This window comes from Myotis nattereri, assembly GCF_964212035.1.
Source record: "Myotis nattereri genome assembly, chromosome: 15".
Taxonomy (NCBI): Eukaryota; Metazoa; Chordata; class Mammalia; order Chiroptera; family Vespertilionidae; genus Myotis; species Myotis nattereri.
Genome location: NC_138090.1, coordinates 32,706,715 through 32,719,003, shown reverse-complemented (window position 1 = coordinate 32,719,003; position 12,289 = coordinate 32,706,715). Strand labels below are relative to the sequence as shown.

Here is a 12,289-nt window from a genome sequence, read left to right as displayed (position 1 = left end):
ACCCAGGTACATGCCCCTGACCGGAATCGAACCTGGGACCTTTCAGTCCGCAAGCCGACGCTCTATCCACTGAGCTAAACCATTTGGGGCTTGGCCTTTATTTTTGAGGAGATTATCAAGAAGCTAGGAAAATTCCTTGGCAAGTGGAATGAGGAAAACTGAGACAAATGGTTTAAAAATGGCTGAACAATTTACAGCCAGATAATAAATCGCAATATCCAATCAAAACATGGGCAAAGGACCTAAATAGACACTTTTCAAAAGAAGACATTCAGAAAGCCAAGAGACATATGAAAACATGCTCAAAGTCACTAATCATCCGAGAGATGCAAATCAAAACAACAGTGAGGTACCATCTCACACCTGTCAGACTGGCTATCATCAACAAATCAACAAACGACAAGTGCTGGAGAGGATGGGGAGAAAAAGGAACACTCGTGCGCTGCTGGTGGGAATGCAGACTGGTGCAGCCACTGTGGAAGACAGTATGGAGTTTCCTCAAAAAGTTAAAAATGGAACTCCCATTTGACCCTGTGATCCCACTTCTAGGAATATATCCCAAGAAAACAGAAACACCAGTCAGAAAGGATATATGCACCCCTATGTTCATAGCAGCACAATTCACCATAGCTAAGATCTGGAAACAGCCTAAGTGCCCATCAGTAGATGAATGGATTAGAAAACCGTGGTACATCTACACGATGGAATACTATGCTGCTGTAAAAAAGAAGGAATTCTTACCATTTGCAACGTCATGGATGGAACTGGAGAGCATTATGCTAAGTGAAATCAGCCAGTCAATGAAGGAAAAATACCACATGATCTCACTCATTTATGGATAATTAAGACCAGTATAAAGTGATAAACAAAAACAGATACAGAGGCAGAGCAACATCGAACAGACTGTCAAAGTACAGTGGGAAGGCCAGGGAGGGTTGGGGAGTTGGGGGGGTAAAAGATCAACCGAAGGACTTGTATGCATGCATATAAGCATAACCAATGGACGCAAGACACTGGGGGGTAGGGGAGGCCAGGGAAGGTCAAGGGGAGGAAAAAAAAAGGAGACATATGTAATACTCTTTGTAATACTTTAAGCAATAAAACAAAATGTAAAAAATAAATAAATAAATTGCAATATCTTCCCTAACCACAGAGCAAATGGTTCACACATTCAAGACCATGTGGGGCAGACCCACCTTGGTTCTGGTTCCTTTCCAGCGGCATTCTTTGAAGGTAAAACTGACCAGAGAATGACCCTCATTTTTATTCATCAGTATATCAAGGTCACACGCCTTGGAGCGCGAGCGACAGAATGACCAGAACTCCAGATGGAATAAAATGTAGAGAGCCTTTATTGACTGGCCAGTGTCCGCTCCTCCACTCGGGAAGCCCAAGAGAGAAGCAGCCCCGACCACCTGCAGAGTCCAATGTTTAAAGGGGACAACTACATCCGTGCTCAGGTTCCCATAGCAACAAAGCCAAGTTACAAAAGCTAATTGCATAGTTTTAGCCAAGCTATTCATCCTCTTCCTGTCACTCATTTCTGGGTAACTTAAAGGTCAGGACTGTTCTTAATTGTGATCTGTCCTTTGTGGGCCGTTGTTCAGGTGTGGGAGCTCGGTTCCTAGAGACTTTGCACAGGCTGTCGAGCGGCTGAGGTGGCTAGGTCACTAAGCAGGACTAAACATTTTCCTACTCTGTAACAACACCTAGAAAGCTGATGAATATTCTATTGAGACCCTCACCTAAAACCTGAAACCTCCCCTAAAATTCCTACCATTAGAAAACAGAAAAAAAACCTCTTTAAGACAACGATGCCAGTGCTTGCTTCCCCTTGAGCCTCCCTCCCCATCCTTCCTCAGGGTGTATCTTTGCTTTCTTTCTTTCTCCTAAGCTCTAAGGCAGTGGTTCCTTTAAATACAGTTCCTCATGTGGTGGCCCAACCATAAAATTATTTTCGTTGCTACTTCATAACTGTAATGTTGCTACTGTTATGAATCGTAATGTAAATACCTGATATGCAGGATGGTCTTAGGCGACCCCTGTGAAAGGGTCGTTGGACCGCCAAAGGGGTCGCGACCCACAGGTTGAGAACCACTTCTCTAAGGGTTCCAATGAGACTTGCAACTCGGGGAGCAGAGGGCAGCAGCAGCTTGTCCCTGGCTTACTTTCTGATTCTATCTCCAAGGATCCTCCTTTTGCCTAACCTTTTAGTGAGTCAAAAAGAAGCTCTGCCTGGGCTTACTCCTGTTGCTGTGTTCTTGCTTTCTCCATCCTAAGACCTTCCTTTATTTCACTGTCCCAGCTTTAATAAACATACTCTCACAATCACCTGGATTCATATCTTGAAATATTTCCTGAATGAAGTCAAGAACCCACACATTCTTTTTTTTTAAGTGCACTTTATGAATATAAATATTTCCAAAGCAAAAAGAGAAAATAATTGAATAAGTAGAGACAATGAAATTCTGAGCAATAAGTATGACTAATTTTTGTTCTTCAATAAATGAATATAACCACTGTAAAAATATATGTGTGTATACACAACACACACACTACAGAAACATTTCAAAGTGGAAATATTTAGTGCACTGCCAAAGTGCTACAATAACTGTCCTCCATAGACGTTCACATGCAAACACTATTGGACTAATAAACTAGAGCAAGTATTAATTAGCAGAACTCCTTTGCAAAAACGTTTGAAAAATGGAAATAATGAAACCAAAATCTACTTCTCATCTGAACAGTATAGAAAATAATCTCCTATTATCTGCGTCATATCACATACACACGAATTATTACCTAAGCTCAGAAAATAATTTCTTACTGTACACACAGAACTGCAGTGTATACTCAGAAAATGTTATCATTGGCAGAAAATGGGCCATGAGGCAAAGTAGACTCCCTCCTTCTGAGGATCTAGTCTGGAAGGTTTTCCCAGGTGTGTAATAGAATAAAGAATAAAGTCTAACACAGTTACAGTCTGGCCTCTAATGATGAGCCTCTGTGTGTCTGGTCAGGGAAGACTGAGCAGCCATGATTCCCCAGATGGAACAGTAGGTGCTGTCCAACAGCTTGGTGGGCTCCAGCAAAGAGAGGACAGGAGACGCACCTGCAGCACCAGGGCCTAGTCTCCCAGTAGCAGAGACGGTGAACTGCCTTCCTCTTCAGGGCGGAAAAGGAGAGATCCTCACTGCTTCACCCCACATACTTCATTTTCACATGCTGCAAAAGGACTCTTGATAAGGTCGCCAGATCTGGCAAATTAAAAACTCAGGGCAACCAGTTAAATTTGAATCCCAGAGATGACAATGAAAAAATAACTTCTCAGTGTAAGTATACCCCATTCACCACCTGGACATATTTATACTAAAAAAATGTTATTGTCATTTACCTGAAATTCAAATTGAACTGTCCTGTGTTTTGTTTTGTTTTCAGTTTTTTTTTTTATTGCTTAAAGTATTACAAAGGGTATTACATATGTGTCCCTTTTTTCCCCCCGCCCTTGACAATCCCCTGGCCTCCCCTACCCCCCAGTGTCTTATGTCCATTGGTTATGCTTATATGCATGCATACAAGTCCTTCGGTTGATCTCTTACCCCCCTACCTCCTGCCCCCCAACCCTCCCCGGCCTTCCCGCTGCAGTTTGACAATCTGTTTGAGGCAGCTCTGCCTCTGTATCTATTATTGTTCAAAAGTTTATAATGGTCTCTATTATCCATGAATGAGTGAGATCATGTGGTATTTTTCCTTCATTGACTGGCTTATTTCACTTAGCATAATGCTCTCCAGTTCCATCCATGCTGTTGCAAATGGTAAGAATTCCTTCTTTTTTACAGCAGCATAGTATTCCATCGTGTAGATGTACCACGGTTTTCTAATCCATTCATCTACTGATGGGTATATCCTTTCTGATTGGTGTTTCTGTTTTCTTGGGATATATTCCTAGAAGTGGGATCACAGGGTCAAATGGGAGTTCCATTTTTAACTTTTTGAGGAAACTCCATACTGTCTTCCATAGTGGCTGCACCAGTCTGCATTCCCACCAGCAGTGCACGAGTGTTCCCTTTTCTCCGCATCCTCTCCAGCACTTGTCGTTTGTTGATTTGTTGATGATAGCCAGACTGACAGGTGTGAGATGGTACCTCATTGTTGTTTTGATTTGCATCTCTCGGATGATTAGTGACTTTGAGCATGTTTTCATATGTCTCTTGGCTTTCTGAATGTCTTCTTTTGAAAAGTGTCTATTTAGGTCCTTTGCCCATTTTTTGATTGGATTGTTTATCTTCCTTTTGTTAGAACCCACACATTCAGACTGTGCCGGGCAGACCTGCCTCAGTCTCAGTTCCTTTTCAGTGACATTTTGAAGCATCAGTTACACTGAGGAGATAGACAGAAGCTAGGTAGGCAGGAACAGGGGCCATAACGGGGAGGAAGTAAAACTGGGGAACCCAGCTGGCGGAAGTTACAAAAGCAACCCAGCTGGGTGGGGAAAGAAGGGCACAGGGGAGACATAAACTTTAAAATGTATGAATGCTGCAGCCAAAACCGGTTTGGCTCAGTGAATAGAGCTTCAGCCTGTGGACTGAAAGGTCCCGGGTTCGATTCAGGTCAAGGGCATGTACCTTGGTTGCGGGCACATCCCCAGTGGGAGATGTGCAGGAGGCGGTTGATCGATGTTTCTCTCTCATCGATGTTTCTAACTCCCTATCTCTCTCCCTTCCTCTCTGTAAAAGATCAATAAAATATATTTTTTAAAAAAATGTATGAATGCTGCTAAGACAGGCAGCTTGCAGTGAGGCGCATAACCAATCCCAAGAATGTTACTCAGGCAGAATTCTTTGAAAGAACCAATCAGAAGCTAGCAAGTATATATACAAAAAAGCACGTGTTCCTCTCTTTTTTTTCTGATGTGAGCTGGGGGGTGGGGGGTGCTCCCCTGGACCCACAAGGCTTATGGCCATATGGGGCCTCCACACATGGACTAGTAGACTTTCATTTGCATGGATGCTGAAGTGCACCCAGCTACAACATGGAACAGAAGCTCTGGACACTGGCCTGAACCCCAGCTGCACCTTTTCCAGGTCTGGCTTCTCTCAAGAAACTTTGGTTCTGCCAGCTGTTTTTGTCCACAACTTCATTCTTCGATTTTGTGAGACAACAAACTCAGATTCAAACCCCACATTTTGCTTTCAACACGAACCTTGGGCCTGTAACACTCCCAAGAAATTTCATCTAAATTATAGAACCATGCCTGGCATATAGCAGGTTTCGTGAAGTAGTTGTTAAATAATGAAAGTGCTCTTATCCCTCTACGAATTATCATAGAGGCCTTGCAGGAGTTGAGGTGAAGTGGTGAGGGCAGGTGGGCATAGAGGACCAGATTTGGTGACAGACCTGGACTAGTTTCCTCATCACTGAAGGAGGGATGGCTTGGAGTCTTGGGTATGAGTGGGAATTACAGAGAAGGAGGAGGGGGGAAGGCTACATATCTGGGATAGGGGTCAAGGGGGAACCCTGCAGCTCCTTTCCAGCCTGCCTCACTCACTAAGACAAGGTGTTACAGAAGACCAGAGAAAAACCAAGCAACACCCAGAAAAATGGAGTTACATTGTTTATTATGCCAGCAGGCTCAGAGGAAGATTTCTCAAATTCTGAGCAAAAACATGGAGGAAGCTTTCCCTATTTATATCTTTTCACCCCTTTGTCTCCCAAATAAGGGTTTTCCAGTCCCCTTTGCAAGTTCTTAAAGAGTCCCATGTGCTGGGACCTTGAGACCACAACTAAAGGCCTGGCCTGGCGCCAGCACTGATAACTCCATCTGGGGATGGTTTATGGCCTCTCTAAAATGGGAGTAAACAGGTCTTGCAGGACCAGACAATTAAAGGGGCAGTGGCTAGACTATAGGCTAATAAGAATGTATATTAGGTTAATGGCACAGATTCAGATTGCTAGCCCCCCAAAATGTCTCATTTTCCCCATCAAAGGATCTCAAACTGGTAGCTCCAGGGCCAAAGCCAACTATTTTATATGTTTCCTTCAGTTCACAAAGTGTTGAAAGTTAATAGTTGCTAACATTTAAACATTGGGATATTTCAACAAAACAGGCTGCATCTCCAGCTTCTCTTAGAAGACCTGTCCTAACTAGACCTCATTCCCCTTTGGGGGCAGTTTTAGGAGGGGTAGGCCTGTCTCCCTGGAGTGACCAAAGCCCCATCTTTCCCTGGTTTGAGGCTTCATGAGAGGAAGTGAGCACGAGAGAGACTCACAGTGGCTATGGCTCAGGCCTGGTAGGTCATCTCCCATCTCAGACCCACCTTCCAACCCTGTGGCCACCATTACAGCACAGACACTGGAGAGTTGATCAGGGTAGGGTCTCTGTAGGAAAGACTTCCAGGACTATCACCAAGTCTGCCCATGGTCATGCTAGGGGCAAGAGGGAGAAATAGAATAGTGGGGACTAGCTATAGTTATAAGAAATATTAATCATGCTGTTAACTGATTGTTTTGTTCTGATTAAAGAAAGTGCATTCTGACCTGGCTGGGAGTTAACCTCGAAATGTGGTCCATTCTCCTTATCTGAGAACTGCCTTCTTCATGGAAAGATTAACAACCTTGTTGCCAAAACAATGAAGTCCCAGAGGTGTCTGCCCTTTGCAACCCCCAGCCCACATTGCCTGTAACCTGTAACCATTATACCTATGTAATCTTTGTCCTTCTAACCAATATAAGCAGCTGGCTTATGGGGGTGGTGGGTAGAGCAAACTTTTGTGGATTACCTGCTGCTCTCCCATGTTGCCTGCAATATCTATATATATAAAAAGGCAGCTACTGTAACAGCCATAACGACCTAACAACCAGTCACTATGACATCCACTGTGACCAGAGAACCAGCTGGATCAGGGGGTGGGGCTGGTGGCCAACCTCTCGGCCCCTCTCCACTGCCAGCCTGCCCCTGATCAGACTCCCCCACCCCGAACAAGAACGGGGCCTGCTGGCCAAACATCCCCTCCTTCCCCCAATACTCCCCCCTCCCCGCCCCACGCCAGCCTCAACCCCATCAGCCTGCTCCACCATGATAGGCCCACAGCCCCTCCCCACAGCCAACCTGCTCCTGATGACACCCCCCACCCCAATAGGGGGCAGGGCTGGCCAGCCAACCTCCTGCAGCCCCTCCCCCTGGCCAGCCACGCCCCCAATGGGCCCCCACCACCCTGATTGGCCTGCAGCACCTCCCCCTGGCCAGCACCACCCCTGATCACCATCCCACCTCAATAGGGGGCGGGGCTGGCCAGCCAACCTCTTTAGTCCCTCCCCCCGGCCGGCCACACCCCAGATTGCCCCCCCCCCCCACCCCAATCAGGGACAGGGCATCTCCCCCAGGCCACTAGGCCCTGATCAGCACCCTCCACCCACCCCATTCTTGGGCGGGACCAGCCAACCCACTGCCCACAGCCCCTTCCCATGGCCGGCCCCACCCCCAATCGGCCCCCCAACCCTAATCACCCAAGACCCCTTCCCCCAGCCAGCACAGCCCTGATCAGCCCGATCTGGGCAGGCCAGCCAGTCAATCTTCTGCCATCTCCTCCTCCTGACAGGCCCAGCCCCGATCTGCTCTGATTGGGGCCGGGCTGGCCAGACCCCATCTGTGCACAAATTCATGCACTCGGCCTCTAGTTACAAAATAAAGTGCTCATGTATGATTCAACCCTTTCTCTGCTTAATTGGCTCAAGTAGTGACAGGGAGCTCAGACCCATTCATTGTCTGGATTCAGTCAGAGGAAAAGGCACAGTTAAGGAAAAGCTTGGTCGTGCTTTGTGACTCCCTCTGGAAAAGACGTTGACAGGCAAACAACAGAGAAGACGGTCTTTGGAAATGCCTGCACAAAGAGGAGCAGGAGATTTCTGAGATGCAAGAAATTCAGAAAAATAATAAACAGATACAGATAGAGAGACATAAAGCAAATGAGGCAAAATACGAAGAGCTGGCGAATCTCTGTGCAGGGGATTTGGGTTCATTGTACTGTTTATGCAACTTCTCTATCATTCAAAAAGCTTAAAAGGAAAGTTGGGAAAATCAATAATAAGCCACAAGATAAAAACAACAATAAAAGATTAGAGGAAAAGTAAATTTAGGATTGGGTAACTTAAAAGTTAAATAAACAGCCCTGGCCAGTGTGGCTCAGTTGGTTGGGTGTCGTTCTGGGCACTGAAGGGTTGCTGATTTGATTCCTGGTCAGACCCCTGGTAGGGGCATGTCGGGGGCAGACAATTGATCAATGTAGAGCAATGTTTCTCTTCTCTCTCCCTTTCTTTCTCTCTAAAAATGAATAAATTATTATTTTAAAAGTTAAACAAATAATTTAATTGAACTTAGGAAATGTATTTTTGCATATAGTATGTATTATATAATATATATATTTTTTTTTCCTTTTTAATCCTAACCCTCCCAAAATGTCTACCTTTTCCTCCTCTTGGATCAACTTCCAGTCCCTGATCCCTCCCTTATGCATCTTCCTAGTGGTGGAGCCTCCCTCTCAGCTGCCCAGCCCTGGCCCAAGGGGCCCCAGGCTCTGTGGCTGGCACTAGGGTTGGCAGGCTCCTGCCTGGCTGCAGAGGCAGTGAGATGAGTCTGCAGTTTTGAGAGTTTGGCTCTGTGGCCATGGTAGGCACTGACCCAGCAGCCTGCTGGCAGCCAGAACCCTGACATCTTAGCATCCCCATCCCCCCTTCCCAGCACCTCCGTGTCCAAGAAGGTGCTGTGCCCAGTGAGAGCCAGCTCCACAGGCCTGCACATCCCTGAGTCATTTGCCTACTGCTAAAAGTCTCTCTCATTTTCAAAGAACAATCCTGGTGGATGCAACTGCAGGACACACTGCCTGCTAGGCAGCAATTATTCTCTCTGTGAGGAAGCTGTGGCACATAGGGGTCAGTCAGCCTCAGTCACATAGTTAATTAAGGGTCAAAGTTGGAATTCGAAGCCAACTTTGTCTGCCTTCACATCAGGTGTGTGTGTGTGGGGGGGGGGGGTGACAAAGGACAGCAGGGGCCCACATAACTTTGAGGGTCTGAAGAACAGACAGCAGGGTGGGAAGAGGGAATAAGACCCCAGAGAATATTTTCAGAACCAACCACTGCCACCCTCCTCCACTGCCCCAACCTGGCCCAGCCTCCATCCCCTGCCTCCTGGACATTACGGCCACCTCCTCCCTGGTCCCCTGCTCCTGTCCTGCCCTACAGTCTGCTCCCCACACACAGCCAGAGGGAGCCTGTGAACCACTGAGTCAGGCCAGGGCCTTCCTGGTTCAGCTCTCTTGGCTGTGCCTCATTCCTGGTAAAGAGCCAAAGTCCTCACCACGACCCATAAGGCCCCTCCAGCTGGTTGCCTGTCACCTCTCTGGCCTCATTTTCTCTCCCTCAGCCTCTCACTTACTTGCTCGCTCACCACACTGGCCTCTCTGCTATTCCTCATACACCCCAGCTACCTTCCAGCCTCCAGAATCTGCTCCTGGCCCTCCTCTAGGGACTTACTCTTCCCACAGATGTACCCATGTCCCATCTTCATCTCCTTTCTTCAGGGCTTTGCTCAAACATCACTTTCCTGATGACGCTTTCCTCGGTCGCTCTATTCAACCATAGCTTCCACCTGTAATCTACCACCGCTCCCCCCTCTATCCTGTTCTGGCCTTTATTTTTTTCATAGCACTGGCATCTATCACCTCCTGACATACATACAATTATACACATACCGGTCATGCTTATTGTCTCTCCCCTTTGGAATGCCAGCTCAGTGAGCGAGGGACCTGGCCTATTCTATTCCCTCTGTGTCCCCAGCACTGAGCACAGGGTCTGGTCCATAGTACGTGCTCAGGAAATACTTGTTGAGTGAATAAATGAAAACCATTCTTGAGACTTACTATATCCCAGGCCCCATAACAGATGAACCTGGTACCCAGCTCTCCTTAAGTAGATCACACTTTGAGGGAGCACATGAAGTACACAGATGGAGAGGGAGGGAGGTCAGAGCCAGAAAGCCTAGATTCAATCCTAGCTCCACCACTTTCTCACTATGTGATCTGGGGGAAGCAAGGCTCCCTTCCTGGCCTCAGTTTCCCCATCTGTGCAATGGGGATAAAAATAGCACCCACTCTACAGGCTGCCCTTTGTGTTCAATAGGGCTGTTGTGTGGAAAGCTGACAGCATGACTAATTCGGAAAGCTGTCCCCTTCCTGGAAGGGGTGAGGTGGGAGGGGCACGGCTGTGTATTCCAACAGTTAACAATGGAATGCTTGTAGGCAGGGGACCTCAGGCGTGGAAAATACATCCACCCCTGAGGATTCCAGACAAAAGTCTCAGGTCTCAGAGGGCAGGTCTTCCTGGGCATTTACAATCTTTGTAAATAAATGTAAATTCGCAGAATTTCTGCAACAAGAAATACTGGTTTGGGAATCCTTGTCCTTGCCATGAGCAGCTGTGTGGGTTGGGGGGATCTCTCCCACCTGTTTAAGACAAGGGTTCTCAACCTGTGGGTCGCGACCCCTTTGGCAGTCAAATGACCCTTTCACAGGGGTCGCCCAAGACCATCCTGCATATCAGATATTTACGTTACGATTCATAACAGTAGCAACATTACAGTTATGAAGTAGCAATGAAAATAATTTTACATGAGGAACTGTATTTAAAGGGCCAGAAGATTGAGAACCACTGGTTTAAGACAATCTCTGGGCCACAACACTGGATCAGTGGGGTCCAATCAAAGTGAAGCTCGGGGGTTTTGTTTAGTAATTGGAAGAAAAGATTTGGGGTTTGCTTTGGACGATGGGGAATGCACATTGGAGACCTGGAAATTCCAATACTTTGCCACCACAAGAAAGGCAGCCTGAAGACAGAGCTAAAACTAAAGAGGCCACAGACCAAGAGAAAGCTGAGAAACAGTCAGCACCCCGTTCAAACCACACCCGGTTTCACTATGGATTGTTTAATTATGGAATAAAGAAACCTGACTTATTTGAGTGAGTTTTAATGTGTTTTTTGTTATTTATAACCAAGAAAAGATAAACTGGTATACAAAGAAGTTCCACGAGCCCAGAATCACGGCCCTTGGGTATGTGTCACATGGTTTTACTTAGCTTGAGCCAATGCGCTTCCTGTAGCTTCAAACAAACCAAGATCTCCAGAGGCCAGTGAGTGCTTACCTCAGCCAGGTCAAGGCTCTCTCTGCCGACAGTCTGGGTCCCGTTTGCCTGGATAGACGTCTTTGAGAGGGACCTGTTCTCCTTCCCAACTTCCACCTTGCAAAGGGCCAATGAGCCAAGGGACTCAAGGACTTGGTAGAGACAGAAGCTAAGTGGCCAGCCAGCAGAGGACTGTGGCTCAGGTGGCCTAGAAAGCCCTGAATGAGAAAGTGGCCCCAGCCTCCTTCCGTGGAACAGCCTGCCGTCAGCCTGTCGGGCTCAACAGGAGGCAGCCGCACCGACGGCCAGACAGCCGGCCAACGATAACAAGGCCGCCTACAACCCACAGCCTCAAGGGCCAGCACTAATGGGTTGAAGGATAACGAACTCTATCTAATCAGACTGGAGCACTTGCATCCCCCAGCCTCCGCCCCTTGTGGTTTTGGCACATAAAATTCAGCCCCGAGGACAGCAGAGGCTGAGTCTTAACCTTCCCCAATTGTGGCTCCTTCCCCCCACTCCCTCTAATAAACTCCCCGCTTACTTGCTCGCTGAGTCTGCCTAATTCCTTGAACGACTCTGATCTTACAATAAGTGCCTGGGACTTCAACAGTCTTCCCATCAAAGGTGGTGATGTGTGAGTGCCCAGATGCCTGCTAGGTGCCAGGGAAAAGTGGGTGGCACTTGAAGATGCCCCTGAGGCCCAGGTCTGTGGGAGGAGGGGATGCAGTGCTCCAGCTACACCATTCCAACCTCTGGGCCTTTACACTGGCTGTTCCCTCTGCCTGGATGCTCTTCCCGCCAGTGTCTACATGACTCCCTTTCTCATCCCTTTCAGGCCTCTGCCCCCTTGCTTCCCTGCCTGCCCTGTCTTAAAGGGTAACACCCCACTGCACTCTCTGACCTTCTTCCCTTCTTTATTTTTCTCCAGGGCAAACTGTATTACTAGAAGTTACATCTCATTATAATAATTACTAGTGGCCCAGTGCATGAAATTCATGCACATTAAAAGGGGATTAATTAGAGGAAATATTTTAATATTGCTATTTGCCCTTTCTCTATAATAGAAGTGTCAGAGATTAAAGAAAATTAGTAAAATGTATGTGAAAATCTTC

At 47.0% G+C, this 12,289-nt stretch overlaps 1 protein-coding gene across 4 annotated transcripts in view; it reads right to left on the bottom strand.

The window, feature by feature from the left end:
• The window catches only part of FXYD3 (FXYD domain containing ion transport regulator 3), a 35,986-nt gene extending 24,459 nt beyond the window's left edge, over positions 1-11,527 (bottom strand). Inside the window, exon 1 of one of the 4 annotated variants that reach the window (XM_081107046.1) lies at positions 11,196-11,527. The gene's annotated coding sequence lies outside the window, so the exon portion shown is untranslated. The remainder of the gene's footprint in view (positions 1-11,195) is intronic. The other 3 variants (XM_081107045.1, XM_081107044.1, XM_081107047.1) reach the window with 3 other exon arrangements.
• Positions 11,528-12,289: the final 762 nt, after the last annotated feature.